Here is an 18739-nt window from a genome sequence, read left to right as displayed (position 1 = left end):
GACATTTCACAGGGAAATATACTCGAGAGTGGATTCCATGCTCTTTATTCAGCTCATAGTGGTGAGGAGGAATGGAAGTTCCCCCAGAATGTCTGCTTTATACACATTATTTACGCAATGGGCCCCACGTGATTGGCTAATTCCGGGATTCTCCTGTAGGCCAATCAGGTTGTGGATTCACTTCCACCTGGAGTTGGATTGGGTGGCTCCTGTGGACCAATCAGACTGCTGCATTCTGGATCCTATTGTTCTAGGACCAATCAGACTGCTGCATTCTGAATCCTATTGTTCTAGGACCAATCAGACTGCTGCATTCTGAATCCTATTGTTCTAGGACCAATCAGACTGCTGCATTCTGAATCCTATTGTTCTAGGACCAATCAGATTGCTGCATTCTGAATCCTATTGTTCTAGGATCAATCAGACTGCTGCATTTTGGATCCTATTCAACTCAGTACATAACACGCAGCCTGAGGCAAACCAGTCAATGGCTCCCTGCCCCGCACAGCCATGCAACCTGACTAGGACATGGAACAGTCACCAGGTGTTAATTAGGGTTGCCATATTTTGAAGAGCAAAAAAGAGGACACATACGTGTGTGTGTGTGTAAACTGTGCATAACAATGCATGAATTTCATGCATTATTTGAAGGGAAATCGCTTGCAAAGAAATGTGTATAAACCAGGGGAAAATGTGTTTATTAGGAGAAATGCATGCTAATAGGCTGGTGGATTTTCCAGAGGATTATTTCAGGAATTGCAACTTGCTCAGGAAATGTAGAGAACTAAATTGATGGCTGGAAAAGACTCTTGCTCTCATTACACCATCGCTTGTGGACTCCCAGCAGAGCTGAATGTTGGCAGGCCCAGGGGGTGATGAGAAAGTGAGAGAATCACAACCGACAAATTTGACCATCCCTAATTGTGCCCAAATATGAGTTGAATCTCGGGGTCCAACTCTGCAACACTGCAAAGGAGCCAATATCGTAATATTGTTTATCTTTCAGGTTCTGTTATAGGGAGATTTTATTGATTTGGAGCTGTGCCTTGAGATACAATATTAACCTAAAATACAGTGGTGCCTTGGGTTAAGGTCTTAATTCGTTCCAGAGGTCCGTTCTTAACCTGAAACTGTTCTTAACCTGAAGCACCACTTTAGCCAATGGGGCCTCCTGTTGCTGCTGCGCCGCTGCCATGCGATTTCTGTTCTCATCCTGAAGCAAAGTTCTTAACCTGAAGCACTATTTCTGGGTTAGCAGAGTCTGTAACCTGAAGCGTATGTAACCCGAGGTACCACTGTACACAGTTTGGGCACTTTTTGAGGGCAGGGAGAGAGAAAGAAGAGAACTGAACGCCAAAGTTCAGAGAAGCACAAAACCCAAATAATAATTATGTGCCGATCCACACATTTGTGTGGGCTTGTTGATGGGGTCCATTTGCACCCAGACACCGAATCTCATGGGCAGCCCCATCACACCGAGCAGCAACTGGCAGAGCTGGCTGGGCCTCTGAGATGTGGCCCTTTGAGCTGCTGTTGGAACCAGCCTAGGGACAAGCAAAGCCAAAGTTTCTCCTTCCACAGGAGAGCAGACTGGGGTTCATGAATCACCTTTCAGAGTCCATGGGAGAAAAGGCTCCTGAGCCAGTGCCCCTTTGCTGTATCCTTAAGTGTCCGCTGCTAAGGAGGGAGGGAGGGAGGGACCCCTCCAGGCTCAGCATTTTTCGCATGCCAGAGACAGGGCCGTGTGCCAGGAAGGTTCACAGGAGACCAAGACCTGATGGGGAGAGAAGCCACTGCTGCCTTGGACAGGAACGAGGACAAAACATCCCAGCCAGAAGCAAAGCATCTCCCTGCAGGGCCTGCCTCTGGCATGTTGTTGCTTAGATTCATAGAATCACACTATTGTAGAGTTGGAAGGCACCCAACGGTCATCTAGTCCAGCCCCCTACAATGCAGAAATCAAAGCTCTGTGATCCCATGAGCCTTTGAATAGGTTTGGATGGTCCCCAAAGGTTGAGGGGGACTATTCTGCTTCTGCAAGGGATCTTGGTGTCGCAGGAAACCCCCCCCCCCAATCATTCAGTTTGTACAAACTTCACACACACTCACACTCACACACTACATACGCTACGCTTCTGTTATAAATTCATAGAAAATCAACCATACATCGGATTTGCACTGTTCCACTTTTATTTTACTCCATGAAGGAAGGACTACAAAATGGGGAAGGTTTGATACAGGGCAGCCATAACCCCTTCATCATACCATCACATCCACAGGAGCCCTGCCCAGTTGCTATGCCAACCCTGATGGTCCTAGACAGAAGACCATCAAGATCACAAAGAACTTGCATATGGGAGTGGATTCAGCACAGACTGGAACAAGGGACAATAATCAGCTCTTCCCTCTGGGGGCAGGAAACTGCAAACTCCCCTCTGTCACCTGGAAAGTACGGTACACATTGGGAGGGGGAAAGGGGAACCAGCCAGGTGACAGGACACTCAGGTTACCACCACAACTCCTCCCTCAACCCCTCCTTTCTGTGATGTATGTATGATGTTTCTGGGGGTGGCCTTGATCTACAGGGTGGCAATTTCAAAAGTCTTTATAAGGCCTTGCACACCATTTTTCTGGGTCCTTCCTCTCTCCTGCAAGTGAGGGGAGCACCCTGTTGCAACAGATTAATAAAGGCCAAGCCTACAGGCTGCTGATTTGCTCCAAGTTATCCTGGCTGGTGTCTTTGTTTTTGTCCAAGGGAGCCCTCGGATTTTTTTCGTTAACATTGGGAGGCCAAGTGTCATTTGACAGAGCCTTCTGCATGAAATCTCGCACTGCAGGTCATTGCTTTTGCCCCTTTCTGTTATTTAAAAAGCTTCAGGGAGAATTTGGGAGGCTTTGGGGCATGATAAAGGTAAACGGGTAATAAGCAAGTAGCTCTTTAGACCCATTTAGAGAATCAACTCTTGGTGCCCACCAGTACATCCCTTCCACTTTACAACTGCATGGAAACTGGTGCGTGTGTCCTCTGAAGTGAGTCCCATTGAGCTCAGCTGAGCTTATTCCACGCTTTTCCCAATTCCCCTTCAATTCCCTACAAATGTTCTGCTGAGCAGGACCATCCCAATTTGCCTTGAATTTAGTCTTTGGTGAAATACACAGGCAATTCCCAGCTTTGTAGGTCAAGGCCAGAATTTCGCTTTGAGCCCAGAGACAATCACAGAAGGACGCTTCCAAGGATGCCATGGGCTTCCAGCCTCAACACAAAGGGAGCAACATTCCACACTAGCAGAAGCTTCTGGGCAACCTTTTGATGGCTACTGGCCAGGACGGCTCTGCTCCACCTCCACAGTTGGAGGCAGCAATGCTTCTGAACACCATGTTTTCATGTTCTTGTGATATTCGTATGACGCTGGCTTATCCTAAGACTTTTGGATCATCTAGCCCAGTACGATCTCCACTGGCTGGCAGCAGCCCTCCGGGATTTCAGAAAGGGAGTCCTCTCCCCATCCTTATCTGGAAGATCCCATTGGGGGTTGAACCTGAGTCCTTCTGCATGACATTGGGTGCCTATCTCCTGCCACAACTTCTCAGAATAATGGTGACCTAGGGTGGTGGTGTGATGTTCTCGCGTTCAAGATGCTTAGATCCTTAGGTTCTCCAACATGGGGAGGTCAGGGAAAGGGAACCTTTGGTCCTCCACATACTGTTGGACTTCCTCCAGCCCTGGAGAGCATGACCGGTGGTTGGAGATGACGGGAGCCATAAGGCAAGTCATCTCAATGCCCACATCTTCCCCTGGAAAGGCCACGCCAAGTGTTCTGCAGCCATCCAGCCTCAAGGCTGGGAAGGAATGAGTGATAGCCTTTAAATATTCAAATATCTCCCCACCCCCGCCCTTGGGTAATGCAGATCATACAACTGTGCAATAAATTGTGGGATTCTAAATCAAATTTGAAGCAATGGTTTGGTTCCATATCTGGAGGAACTTGGGCCATTTGGTTTCCATTAGGCTGCATATGAAAGCTCTCTCTGTGCAAGCGAGTGACTCAGAAAGGGAGAGAGAAAGAGGGGGATTCTTGCTCTCTGCCTTTTTCTTTCTGGATGGACTCACCGTACATCTCTGGGCTTTTCGGAGTTTCCTCTGCTAATTGGTAGCAGAGCCTCAGCTTAGACACAGGGAGGAAGATCCCCCTGGCCCTGACTCCTCGCAGGAAGGGCAGTCTGGGGGGGCCTTGCCAAGCAAACGGCAAGGCGAGGAGAACAATCCTGGTATTCATAGCTTCCTGGAAATGCAGGCAGCTCAAGGGCCATGGTGAGGATTGCAGTTGCACTTTTTGGAAAGCAAACCTACCCCCCCTTCCCAAGTCTTCCTCATCCCCTCAAACCATCATGTGAATTTCACATTGGGTTTCCTAACATGGCAGGGCCCCTTGGTCTTTGCCATGAGCTCCTCTTCCCTTGGGACTGCCTCAACTGGTGGCCAAGGCTGAGGTCCCAGCCCCATCACAGAATCAAAGAATTGCAGAGTTGTATGGGTCCTACAAGGGACGCGGGTGGCCCTGTGGGTTAAACCATAGAGCCTAGGACTTGCCGATCAGAAGGTCGGTGGTTCAAATCCCTGGGATGGGGTGAGCTCCCATTGCTCAGTCCCTGCTCCTGCCAACCTAGCAGTTCAAAAGCACGTCAAAGTGCAAGTAGATAAATAGATACCGCTCTGGCGGGAAGGTAAACGGCGTTTCTGTGCGCTGCTCTGGTTCGCCAGAAGTGGCTTAGTCATGCTGGCCACATGACCTGGAAACTGTATGCCGGCTCCCTCGGCCACTAAAGCGAGATGAGCGCCGCAACCCCAGAGTCTGCCACGACTGGACCTAATGGTCAGGGGTCCCTTTACCCTTTACCTTTTATGGGTCCCACAAGGACCATCTAGTCTAACCCTCTGCAAGACAGAAGTCACTGCTAAAGAATCCCTGACAGATGAGCACTCAAACTCTGCTTAGAAACTTCCAAGCAAGGAGAGCCCATCGCCTTCTGAGCAAGTCTGTTCTACTCTCAAACGGCTCTTCCCATCAGAATGCAATTCCTCACGTTTAGTCAGAATCTCCTCTCTTATCACTGGAATCCACTGATTTGGGTCCTTCCCTCTGAAGACAAGCTTGCCCCATCTTCTACAGGAAAGCCCCTTAGATTCTTGCAGACCCTCCAAGTGTCCCTGTTTTCCAGGGACAGTTCCAGATTTACAGAAGGCGTTTCTGATTTGATCCTGGAATATCCCGCTTTTTGTTAGGATGTCCCTGTTTCCATCAGAGAAAGGTTGGAGGGTTTGGAGTCATGCTGCTCCTGAGCCAAGCAGATAAGTAACTATACAATCTTTAGAAGACACCTGAAGGCAGCCCTGCATAGGGATTTTTTCTAAAATATTCAATTTTTTGTTATGTTTTTATATGTATTGGAAGCTGTCCAGAGTGGCTGGAGCAACCCAGTCAAATGAGTGGGGTATAAATAATAAAACTACTCCTACTCCTACTACAATTTCCATTGGAGAATGTTGGAGGGTATGAGTACCAAACCCTCGTTGGTGGTTTTTAAGCAGAGGTTGGATGCATAGCTGTCAACGTTTCCCTTTTTTAAAGGGAAATTCCCTTATTCTGAATAGGATTCCTCGCAAGAAAAGGGAAAAGTTGACAGCTATGGTTGGATGGCCACCTGTCCGGGATTTTTTAACTGTGATTCCTGCAGGGGGGGTGTTGGACTAGATGATCCCTGGGGTCTCTTCCAATTCTAACGTTCTATGATCATGTAGCCACTACCATAGGTCTGCAAAGACCTAGGCGGTACAGTGATAGTGGGAGGGACTAATAATAATAATAATAAATTTTATTTATATCCTGCCCTCCCCAGCCAGAACCGGGCTCAGAGCGGTTAACATCAAAATATATAATACATTAAGACATAAAATTCAGGAATCAGCTCTTTGGAGCATTGAGGTCCAGCTCCAAGGGCCTTCTGGTGGTTCCCGCACTGTGAGAAGTGAGGCTACAGGGAATAGGGCCTTATCGGTGGTGGCACCTGCCCTGTGGAACGCCCTCCCATCAGATGTCAAGGAAATAAATAACTATCTTACTTTTAAAAGACATCTGAAGGCGGCCCTGTTTAGGGAAGTTTTTAATGTTTCATGCTGTATTGTGTTTTTAATATTTGGTCGGGAGCCACCCAGAGTCGCTGGGGAAACCCAGCCAGATGGGTGGGGCATGAATAATAAATTATTATTATTATAAGCCCTGACTTATGTAACGCACAGTGTGTGGACTCTGGGAAAAAGGGAAAATAGAGATTTGGCTTTTCATGCCAACACACTTAGGTGTTGCAATGACCCCATCCAGGGATACGGATTTCCACCCCAAGGCCTGTAGATCTGGAAGAGCCCAGCTCTTGTTACCAACCAAGAGACCCCTTTCCTTTTGCATCCAAAGTGGAATTCTTCTCCTGCTTCCATGATTTAAGAGCCGCCCGTCTCCGCAGAGTTGCTGCTGGTGCTGACCTCTCGTAACTCCTAACATGCTCGCAGGAACATCCGCCGCTTTTAAGAAGCCAACCCTAATGTCTGCAAAACCTTAAACAAACAGGCTGCGTATTTACACGAGAAGACGTAGTAATTGTTTCTTTTTAAACGATTATTATTAAAAGCAGGTTCACGAATGAGGCGGGGGGGGGGCGAGCAGGCAGTGGGGATGAAATGAGAGACACCCCCAGCTTCACCCAGGCTGTTTTTGATCACCGTCTGGTACTTTGCGCAACACGTGGCAAAAATTCTGCTCTCTCGCTCTCCCTTATAAATCTAATTCTCAGTTTAAGGTGACAGTAATAATATGTTAAATACCAACAGATTATTAGAAACACATTCATTGAAAATTACCCATGTAATAGATGGTTATCTGTGACATCACGGGCCTAAGCACACACAGATGTTTCCCAGATGAAGGTAAAAGGGGAGCGAGAGGCAACGGAAAGGCAACCATATTCCATTTGCAGGGCTCTGACCCTCCATGAATTATATTTATTTGTGTGCTCCCTATTCCTGAAATACTGCAGATGCTTTGCATTCCTGAGCAATGTGTTCTTAGGCAAAGGAAGTGCATTGTAATAATCATAATAAATGTTGTTTGTCCGGCACCCGCAGGCCGTGGCGGTCTTGGCTCCTTAGCAAACAACAACACGGTTACCCACCGAGCCGTAGAATGCGAAAAAGATAGCGCAGAGCTGGAAATCAAGCTCAGCACATTTCGCTGGGTGGACAAGGGCTTAGGAGGCCAAGTTTTTGGGGCTATTTCACGGCAAAACTGGAGACTCGAGGCAGCCAAAGAAGATTCCTTTCATGCAAAGAGTTTCTTTCTCCTAGGAAGAACTGAGAGGTGGCATTGTAGACATCTTCAATTACATACCCTTCAACGTTTCTCCAACAAAAATAGGGATGTCCTATTTCGTAACATCAACAATAATAACTTTATTATTGATACTGCGCCCATCTAAGTGGGTGGCATCTACATTTCACTTGTTCTGCGCCTAGAAAACAAGGGTCCGAGTGGTTTTCTGCTTGTCCCGCCTCTTTTCCCGGGAAAAACCAGCTCTTTACTGCTGAACTGGAACAAACATCAATCCATGGAAAATCCAATTGATATTTGTTCCAATTTAGCAGTAAAGAGCAAGTTTTCCTAGGGGAAAGTGGCAAGACAAGCAGATGTGTGGTTTTAGCCAACTGTTGATGTTCAGGAACCCTAAAGTAGAATCCTGGATCTGTCTACCTTTTAAACCTGGAGTGCTTAAAGTTACTCCTATTTGTTCCTCTCCTAAATTACTATATTGGAGTTTGTATCTGCGGAAGTCTAGGACCTGCAATCTCGGGCCATTTATGCTTGTCTTTCTGGTAGTAAACCTGTGAAAAGAGAGGTCAGGCTGAGGTGAAATGCTAAGAAATTTCAGCAGGTTTACAAGACAACTGTGGTTCAACTGTTTCACCTGTATTCAGGATCTTCCTATTTACCTGAGGTCAGAGAGATGGTTCTGTCTCCCAGCTTTGCTTAGACATTTCGCCCTGCTAATGTGGCCATCAAATTCTGGCTGCAGATTGCTTAACTAGAAACGATTCTCACAGAGCAACCATCTCTGGATAAATCCTTGCTCTTTCAAAAAGCAAATATTTTATTAAACTGATCTTAATGATTAAATATGTCCTTTCTCGTTAGGGCTTTGAAACATTACTTCCAATCTACTTGACCTCTTCAGCATGAAGCTGAGAGAGCCTTTGACTGGCAACTCGGCGTCTGGGAAGGGTGAACGAAGGCAGGCGGGCTGCTCTTTTCCCTCCCACAGGTATCTTTTTCAAAGTTTCCCATCTCCCGCGGGTCTTGGGGCTCAACTGACAAAGGAATTGCAAGGTGAACGGGTGACGAGAGAAGGAGGAGCAGGCTCAAGAGCAAGACTTTCAGAAATGATCAGGATTCCTTCCTCCGCTGTCACAATTTGGGGTTTCGCGAGCTCCTGCTCCCAAATGTCACTTCTTCCTTCTGGGGTCACGTGGCTCCCTCAAAGGTCAGGCCTGCTTCGGCCAAAAGACAGGATCAAATAATGCAGCAAAAGCTGAACTCGGTGGTATTTTCCTTAAAAGCAGAAAAGGAAGCCCACCAAATTGTTTTCAATCACAGTCTTCACCCAGTCCGAAGACTTTGTTATGGATGGTCAAGTCAAAATTAAGCTGAGAAATCCTGCATTCTGTGACGATGAGGTTGATATCAATAGGGTAGTTGCTTGAATTTTGCCCCAGTGTGGACAGTAGATTAGAAATATAGGATTGTAGAGCTGGAAGGGAACCCCAAGGGCCATCTAGTCCAACCCCCTGCAATGCAGGAATCACAGGTAAAGCCTTCCTGGTAGGTGGCCATCTAGAATCATCGAATCGTAGAGTTGGAAGAGACCACAAGGGCCATCGAGTCCAACCCCCTGCCAAGCAGGAAACACCATCAGAGCACTCCTGACATATGGTTGTCAAGCCTCTGCTTAAAGACCTCCAAAGAAGGAGACTCCACCACACTCCTTGGCAGCAAATTCCACTGTCAAACAGCTCTTACTGTCAGGAAGTTCTTCCTAATGTTTAGGTGGAATCTTCTTTCTTGTAGTTTGGATCCATTGCTCCGTGTCTGCTTCTCTGGAGCAGCAGAAAACAACCTTTCTCCCTCCTCTATGTGACATCCTTTTATATATTTGAACATGGCTATCATATCACCCCTTAACCTCTGCTGAAAAATCTCCAAGGAAGGACAGTCCACAAACTTCCAAATGTGCTTTATTTTATTTATTTTATTGCATTTACATCCCATCTTTTACTCCGCTGAGAACATTGTTCTCCCTCTCCTCACATAATCCCCACAACAACGCTGTGAGGTAGGTTCGGCTGAGAGAGAGTGAATGGTCCAAGGTCGCATAGCGAGCTTCATGGCTGAGTAAAATTTTGAACCCTGGTCTCTCTCATGTCCAGGCATGTCACTCTAACCACAATGCCACACTGTCTCACCCACTAGTCCGTTCCACTGTCAAACAGCTCTTGTTGTCAGGAAGTTCTTCCTAATGTTGAGCTGCAATCTCCTGTCTTGTCGCTTGAATCCATTGTTTCATCCCTTGGAGCAGGAGAAAACAAGCTTGCTTCATCTTCCATGTATCAGCCCTTCAGATACTTGAAGATGGCCCTCATATCTCCTCTCAGTCCCCTCTTTTCAAGGCTAAACATACCCAGCTCCTTCAATCATTCCTCATCAGGCTTGGTTTCCAGACCCTTGATCATCTTGGTTGCCCTCCTCTGCACACCTTTCAGCTTGTCCACTTGTTTGGTCATTTAGTCGTGTCCGCCTCTTTGTGACCCCAAGGACCAGAGCACGCCAGGCACTCCTGTCTTCCACTGCCTCCCGCAGTTTGGTCAAATTCATGCTGGTAGCTTCCGGAACACTGTCCCACCATCTCGTCCTCTGTCGTCCCCTTCTCCTTGTGCCCTCCATCTTTCCCAACATCAGGGTCTTTTCCAGGGAGTCTTCTCTTCTCATGTGGTGGCCAAAGTCTTGGAGCCTCAGCTTCAGGATCTGTCCTTCCAGTGAGCACTCAGGGCTGATTTCCTTCAGAATGGAGAGGTTTGATCTTCTTGCAGTCCATGGGACTCTCAAGAGTCTCCTCCAGCACTATAATTCAAAAGCATCAATTCTTTGGTGATCAGCCTTCTTTATGGTCCAGCTCTCACTATCCATACATCACTATCCATACATCCATTCCATACATACATCAGCTTGTCCATATCCTTCTTAAATTGTGGTGTCCAGAACTGAACAAAGGACTCAAGGGGTGGTTTGAGCAAGGCAGAAGAGAGCAGTACAATGACTTCCCTTGATCTGACATTAGACTTCTGTGGATGCAGCCTAGAAGAGCATTAACTCTTTCCTACTATGTCCTCCTCATTCAGTCCTGCAGGAAGTAGCTTCCAAACCAGGTTGTTTCTTGTATCATCAGGCTTTCGGACAGAAGCAGCCCATGCAGTGTGAAGCCCTCAAGGCCACCCTTCCCTCTCCAGCAATGTTCTGCACCCTCCTGTGACTCCCCTTTGAAGGAAGGTTGCAGCACCTGGGACTTTGTCGTTCAGAGAAAATGCGAGTCAGAAGCAACCTGGTGGAAGTTTAAAGTGTGATGCGTGGCATGGAGACAGTGGGTAGAGATAGGTTTCCCTCCCCCTCTGCCATAACACTAGAACCCACGGGCATCCCATAGAGCTGAATGCTGGAAAATTCAGGACAGATTTAAGTCTTTCTTCATGGCTTGGTTGTGTGGTGAAAGATACTCGGAGTCAAGAGTGGATTTCATGCTCTTTATTCAGCTCATAGTGGTGAGGGAGGAATGGAAGTTCTCCCAGAATGTCTGCTTTATATACATTATTTACTCCATGGGCCCCACATGATTGGCTAATTCCGGGATTTACCTGTAGGCCAATCAGGTTGTGGATTCACTTCCACCTGGAGCTGGATTGGGTGGCTCCTGTGAACCAATCAGACTGCTGCATTCTGGGTCCTATTATTCTAGGACCAATCAGACTGCTGCCTTCTGAATCCTATTGTTCTAGGACCAATCAGACTGCTGCATTTTGGATCCTATTCAACTCAATACATAACATGTGGGTTCCATTTTGCCAACTCTGCTGGACAGTCTTTGCAATTGCTGTTCCACTGTACTGTCCATTTCCATCCCGTTCCAGCCTCCGCAGCTAAACACCCCAGGAAGCTGGCTGTGATGGCGAACTATGAACTATGAGCTGGCTTTGCTGTCATCAACCCCTCTCTCCTGAGCAAAGGCCTGGTTAATCGCCCAGCCTCCTTGGGCTTGATGAATATGGGCACCACCTCAGACAGTGTCCAGCTGCCCTCAAAAGCACATCAGTGTCATCACCTCCACTGTAATGAGTGCCTGTTCAGTCCCTGCCACATGGATGACTGAAGTGGAAGTCCAGCTGACTCCCATGTGGATGGGGGCATGTTGTGTGGCAAGTTCCCGACCCCCACCCCCGCTAGAAATAAGGACACATGACACAATTATTAAGGTTAACGGGCAGAAAAAGGCCGCAACTTTATTGGTTACAAGGGATGAGCAGTATTGGCTTAGGCATTGGACCTAACCGACTATATCTGACTCCAGCCCGTCTGCTTGAAGTCTGGGAAGGGTTAACCACCAGTAGGGGGAGTCCTGCTGATTCACATCAACTAGGAGCTCCCCCAGGGTCGACGACTGGGGGTGTACCTTAGGCCCTAACCTCCCCAGGCTTTGGACAGGGCCACGCCCCCTGGAATCCTTTAATGGACTACCCTTCAATATGTGGGGCAGGTGATGGCGCTTCCTCCCCTCTTCCATCTACAGAGCAATACCAATGCCTAACCCCCAATACCCAGAAAGCTGTGACGATTTGCTATGAGGAAGACGAAAACCAAGTGGCTGGTGCCAATCTGCCAAGTGGAAAAATTCCTACCAGGCCCCTCAATGGCGACCAACCGAGGTCCATAGCAAGGTCAAGGAAAGAAAACCATAGAGGGGGGAGGGTGGGAAACAGGCACAGCTGGCAGGCAGCAAAGAGGGAGATCCCCGGCCACGTCCTGCTTTAAATAAGGCAGGCCATGCCCCCTGAGCCAGCCGATTGGCTGGCCAGGGGGTGACGTGGCCGGAAATCCCCTTAGCCATTGCGTGCATGATGGGGCTGCGAAGCCCGCAACTCCACCTCCTCCAAAGGACAGAAGCAGCTTTGTGCTCCATGACCCTTGAGGTCTCTTCCAACTCAACAGTTTCGTGATTCTATTATTCCTTCTGCATTTAATTTAAAATAAATCTAGGTATAGTTCAGACCTGTGCCTAGAAAGCACAGGGCAAATGAAGTGTGGATGAGCCCTTGGCTGCTCATAGAATCACAGAACAGAAGAAGAAGAAGAAGAAGAAGAAGAAGAAGAAGAAGAAGAAGAAGAAGAAGAAGAAGAAGAGGAGGAGGAGGAGGAGGGGGAGGAGGAGGAAGAAGAGGAGTTTGGATTTGATATCCCGCCTTTCACTCCCTTTAAGGAGTCTCAAAGCGGCTAACATTCTCCTTTCCCTTCCTCCCCCACAACAAACACTCTGTAAGGTGAGTGGGGCTGAGAGGCTTCAGAGAAGTGTGACTGGCCCAAGGTCACCCAGCAGCTGCAGGTGGAGGAGCAGAGACACGAACCTGGTTCACCAGATTACGAGTCTACCACTCTTAACCACTACACCACACTGGCTCTGGGGAAGGGACCCCCAAGCTCATCCAGTCTAACCCCCAGCAATGCAGGAATGTGCACCTTATCAACAGTGCTTGCCTCTAGACCACCAGACTCCCTTGGTTCCCCTGACCCAGAACACCGCCTTTGGGCTCCTGCCTTATTGCTAGAGTTTTGAAAGTTTGCCAGTCCTGGCACTCCTGCCAAACTTGGGCTCCTTGTTGTCGTTCTACTGGGAACCTTAAAGCCCTGCGCATTGGAGCGAAGAACAACAAGGAAATTCAGAAAAATGGGAAAGTCAGCGGCTACTGTAGTGACAGGATCTCCAGGCCCCTCTAGCTGGCAGGATTGTTTTACGGCTTGGCACATGACGAATGGGATTCCCCAGCCATATTTTTCAATGCTCTCTGCCTGGCTGTGCGCAAGAGCCCCCGGGAGAGATAACTTCCGTTTGAGTGATGGGGCCCTGTGTTAATAGCAATTAGTCTCCCTGCTGACACTTCCCAAAGCCACCTCGCTTGTAATACGCGGTTTCTCTCGGTTTCTCTCGATGACTCAGTAGCCGTGTAAATAATGCCTCTCTCGCAAGGCCCCCTCTCACCCGCCAGCCGCATAAATCTGCCCAGCAGCATGGAAGCAGCGCAGGAGATATATGGGATGGGCTGGAGAGCGTAAACTATTGATCTGCGTTACCTGCTGTATTTTAACGGAGATTCACAGCCAACGGCTGCTTAAGGAAGAGCAGGTGTTGCGCTGTGCTGAGCTGCCTTGAGCCAGGTTTTATGATCAGGGGGGTGGCAAAGGGTGGGGTGGCTCTTTGTGGTGCTAAATCTCTTTACGGGGAGGGAGGGTGGAGAAGAGTTGGCCCCCAAAGTGTGCAAGAGGCTGGCAAAGCTCCCAGGAAGTAGATCCAGCCAATCATTTGTTGTTGTTTAGTCGTGTCCGCCTCTTTGTGACCCCCTGGACCAGAGCACGCCAGGCCCTCCTGTCTTCCACTGCCTCCCACAGTTTGGTCAAATTCATGCTGGTAGCTTCGAGAACACTATCCAACCATCTGGTCCTCTGTCATCTCCTTCTCCTTGTGCCCTCCATCTTTCCCAACATCAGGGTCTTTTCCAGGGAGTCTTCTCTTCTCATGAGGTGGCCAAAGTCTTGGATCCTCAGCTTCAGGATCTGTCCTTCCAGTGAGCACTCAGGGCTGATTTCCTTGAGAATGGAGAGGTTTGATCTTCTTGCAGTCCATGGGACTCTCAAGAGTCTCCTCCAGCACCAGAATTCAAAAGCATCCATTCTTCGGTGATCAGCCTTCTTTATGGTCCAGCTCTCACTTCCATACACTGGGAAAACCAGAACATAGAATAATAGAATTGCAGAGTTGGAAGTGTCCCCAAGGGTCTTGCAACTCCCTGCAATGCTAGAGTTGTGGGATGTAATCCACTGGGAGCAGTCAAGTGCAACATTCCTTGTAATGCTAGAGTGGACATGCAAGAGGATATTTGATCCAACCAGTCAAAACTTCCTGTTTTCTCCTGGGCTGGAGCATCCTTCCTTTGTATGTGACTAAAGGTGAGTGTGACCTTACCTGTCCAGGTAACAAAATGACAAGTCATGCAGCACTCTCTCTTTCTTTCACTTCCTTCTACATTGGGCCAGTTTTTAGCTAGGACTGCCCTGCTAGCTTTTCAGCTATCAGAGGCACTGGGATCATTCCTCCCTATGGGATGGACCCACATGTATATATTTGTAACTAAGTCTGCCTTCAGGGATCACACTGTGCTCTGCCTGATGTATTTTATTGACTTATGAATAAGATTGTGGTGTGTTTATTCTTTTAAGAGGAATTTAAGGGAACTTACCAGCGCCGTACAATTCAATCTTAGACAGGTTGAATTACATAATAGCGAGAGGCTCACACGAGCCTGCAACCAGCTATCTGCTTTCCATGTAAAAGGGGAATGTAAACTCTGCTAAGTAAAGGAACTTGCTAACGCAAGTTAGGAAGTATACTAATAAACAATATATCCTCTCCTGCCTCCCTGAACATTCCCACAAGAGTCACAACTAAAGAATCCCTGGCAGATGACTATTGAACCTCTGTTTTAAAAACCTTCAAGAAGAAGAAGAAGAGTTTGGATTTGATATCCCGCCTTTCACTCCCTTTAAGGAGTCTCAAAGCGGCTAACATTCTCCTTTCCCTTCCTCCCCCACAACAAACACTCTGTGAGGTGAGTGGGGCTGAGAGACTTCAGAGAAGTGTGACTGGCCCAAGGTCACCCAGCAGCTGCAGGTGGAGGAGCGGAGACGCGAACCCGGTTCCCCAGATTACGAGACTACTGCTCTTAACCACTACACCACACTGGCTCTCAAGGAAGGAGTCCACCACCTTTCGAGGGAGCCTGTTCCACTGTCCAACAGCTCTTACTGGCAGAAAGCTTTTCTTGATGTTTAATCAGAATCTCCTTCCTTGTAAATGGAATTGCCTGCTGAGATGCACTTTGATGGCAAGGACCTGCCCTGTGGGAAAGCCACTTCCGCCTTAAGGAGGAGGTGGGGCTGTGGGCTTCACGGCTCCTCCATGCGTGCAGGTGGTGGGAGGCCAGCCCCATGCAATTGCTGGGGGGATTCCTTACTGCGTCACCCCCTGGCCGACCAATCAGGTCTGTCTGGGGTTGTGGCCTGCCCTATAAAGGTGGGACGCAGTCGGGATATCCCTCTTTGCTGCCTGCCAGCTGTTCCTGTTTTCCCACCCTCCCACCCTATAAGGTTTTCATCCCTAGACCTTGCTATGGACCTTGGTTGGTCGCCGTTGAGGGGCCTCGTAGGAATTTTTCCACTTGGCAAATTGGCACCAGCCACGTGGTTTTTGCCTACCTCGTAGCAAATCGTCACAACTTTCTTGGTATTGGAGGTTAGGCATTGGTATTGCTCTGTAGATGGAAGAGGGGAGGTATCGCCATCACCTGCCCCGCATATTGAAGGGTGGTCCAATAAAGGATTCCAGGGGGTGTGGCCCTGTCTGAAGCCTAGGGAGGTTAGGCTGTTGGAAGTGTATTATGGGAAATGGGGAGAGGTCTTAAAAGTTCACGCAACCCCATGCTCGGGGTTCCTACTCCTTGTGTGTTTGAACCTTGTTGCAACAAATAAAGATAAGGTCTACTGACCATTGTTTGCTTCTTTAACTTGGCTGTAGACTTCTTTTTCTAACCGGAAAGACCCGTGGGGAGTGGCACCCCAACAAGCTGGGCAGTGGAGTAAATCCACACCCCAGAGTTTTTCCTTATCACTTCCAACTCTACAATTCTATGATTCTATGGTTGGTCACCCTCCTCTGCACACCTTCCAGCATGTCAAGACCCTTCTTAAACTGAGGTGCCCAGAAGTGAACTCCAGAACAGAGCATTTCCCTCGATCTGGACGCTAGACTTCTGTTGATGCCGCCTAGAATTGCATGAGCTTTTAATTGTCAGGTCAATGGCTTCTTAATATATACCGAGACAAGCGAGATGCAGAGATTAGGCTTGTAACTGGCACACTTTGAAGGCAATTTGTACATCGCGAGGGAAGCAGGGAATAGAGGCCTCATTGTAGTCTCTCCCTGTGTCCATATGAGCCCAGCAGCCAAAAGCAGCAAACAGACCCGTCGTGAAATGAATGTGGAAAGGAAGCAATCAAATTTGGAGGGGGAAACGGGGAGAATAGCTGCTTTTTTGTGAAAGAAGAAAGCGGGGGGAGAGATTTTTGATCTATCTGGAGGGGCTCAGAGGTAAGCAACTGGAGAAATGGCAACAACTAGGTTTCCTTAGTAACTCTGAGTCGAAAGCCTCCATAGGCCCCTTTAAAAGAGAACGATGGATCTAGGAGCTAAGGAGACATTTTTCTTCCTACTTTGCAGATGACGGGGAATCGATAATGTTGCAAAGGAATGAGTTCTCCATCCACACCTTTTTGTTTTGGGCTGCTCTGATCTCTCAGTTGGCATATCCCCAAGTAGACCTTGCAGAAGAACGCTGCCTAGCCGGAACACTTTACAAGTGCAGGCGAGAAATGGACACCGATCTTCATCAGTGCTGAAAACAAGGCGCTATAAATCACCCGCTTCTGCTTTTAGCAAACATTTAGGTGCATGCTTGAGATAAATGGGAGGCTTCCCTCGCGGTGTCCCCTGGCAGCCATTCTCTCTGCTCACCTATCATAGAATCGCAGGACTGTAGAGTTGGGAGGGAACCCCAGCGGTCATCTAGTCCACCCCCTGCAATTCAGGAGCCGCAGCTAAAGAAACTGTGACATATTCTTTATGAAGGACTTTCTGACAGCGAGAACTGTCCAACCGTGGAACAGACAACCTGGGGAGGGTGATGGGCTGGAGGTTTTAAAGCAGAGATCTGTCACTGATAGTTTAATTGTGATTCCTGCACTTCAGGGTGTTAGACTAGATGTCCTTTGAGGGTCCCTTCCAACTCTACAGCTCTATGGATAGGAGGAGGAGCATCGAAACTCTACCCACTCCAAGCATTCGATATACTTAAGGAAAAGCTGGGGAAATGTTCAGAAAGGGTGAAGGTCAAGGGAGATAGACAGGGTCTGCTAGGTGTGCAAGAGGTAGCATGAGACACATTTATGAAATCCAGCAGGCCATGAAGAAAGTGGCTAGAGAAAAGCTTTTATCCCCCTCTCATCGCACCAAAACCCGCGGACATCCAGTGAAGCCGAATGCTGAAAGAATGTTGAAAGTCCTTCTTTGAATGTATAAAACTGGCTCAAATATATGTTGGAAATGTAAGGAAAAAGAAGGGACTTTTTACCATATGTGGTGGGATTGTAGTAAAATTTTAAAAATTTGGGAAATAATGTACAATGAGTTGAAGAAAATGTTGCAGTTAACATTTGTTAAAAAGCCTGAAGCATTCTTGTTAGGGATTGTAGGAAAAGACCTGCCAAGGAAACTGAAAAATATTTTTATGTATGCGACAATGGCAGCAAAAGTCTTAATAGCACAAGGACGGAAGAACGAGGAAATCGCAACCAAAGAACTGTGGCAAGAGAAACTGATGGACTATGCGGAGTTGGCGAAATTGACACACAAACTATGTGATGAGGACAAGTGTGACTTTAAGAATGGGAACCTTTTACAAAGTACTTAAAGAAACAACAAAATGAACTGGACTCCTTGGCAGGTTTTGAATAAACATGCACAAATTTATCATTGGTAACATATAGATAGATAAATTAAAGATCTTTACAATTTTATAATATGCAGAGAATAACATGTGCTGAAAAACCAGAGAGAGGAGCGGAGGGAAGTCTGGGTTGGGTTTCTGGTTTGGGGAGGGGTGGAGGGGAAAATAGGGGGGATGAGGATGATATGTGTTTGATAAATTGTTATGTTGAAATTCTTAATAAAAAAAGGGGGAAAACAAAGAAAGTTCTTCTTCATGCAGAGTTAAACTGTGGAACTCCTTGCCACAGCAGGCTGTGATGGCCACCAACCTGAATGGCTTTCAAAGAGGGCTGGAATATTTCATGGAGGAGAAGAGGGCTACCCATGACTACTAGCCAGGATGGCTCTGCAGCAATGCTTCTGAATCCCAGCTGCTGGAAACCATAGGAAGGAAGAGTTATTCTTGGGTTCGAATCCTGCTCATGAGTTCTCCACCTGCTTGGCCACTGTGAGAACAGGCTCCTGGACAAGACGGGTCATTGGCCTGACCCAGCAGCCGGCTGTTCTTGTGTCTTCTCAAGGCACAATCCTCTCTCCTTCTCTTTACGCTCAGCACCCTTGCAGGAAAGGCCCAGCATCCCCACCGCCATCTCCACTCGGGGCGCCTCTCAGCAAGCCGAAGAATTCAAGACACATGGGAGTGGAATTCTGGCACGCCGGGATCTCATTTATTCCTCAGCGCTGTTTTAAAAATAGAGTTTATAAGCAGGGAGACACTGAG

The sequence above is a fragment of the Podarcis tiliguerta genome (assembly GCF_965153285.1).
Source record: "Podarcis tiliguerta genome assembly, chromosome: 9".
Classification (NCBI taxonomy): Eukaryota; Metazoa; Chordata; class Lepidosauria; order Squamata; family Lacertidae; genus Podarcis; species Podarcis tiliguerta.
The sequence above is the reverse complement of the archived record's forward strand: the minus strand, read 5'-3'. Positions refer to the sequence as shown.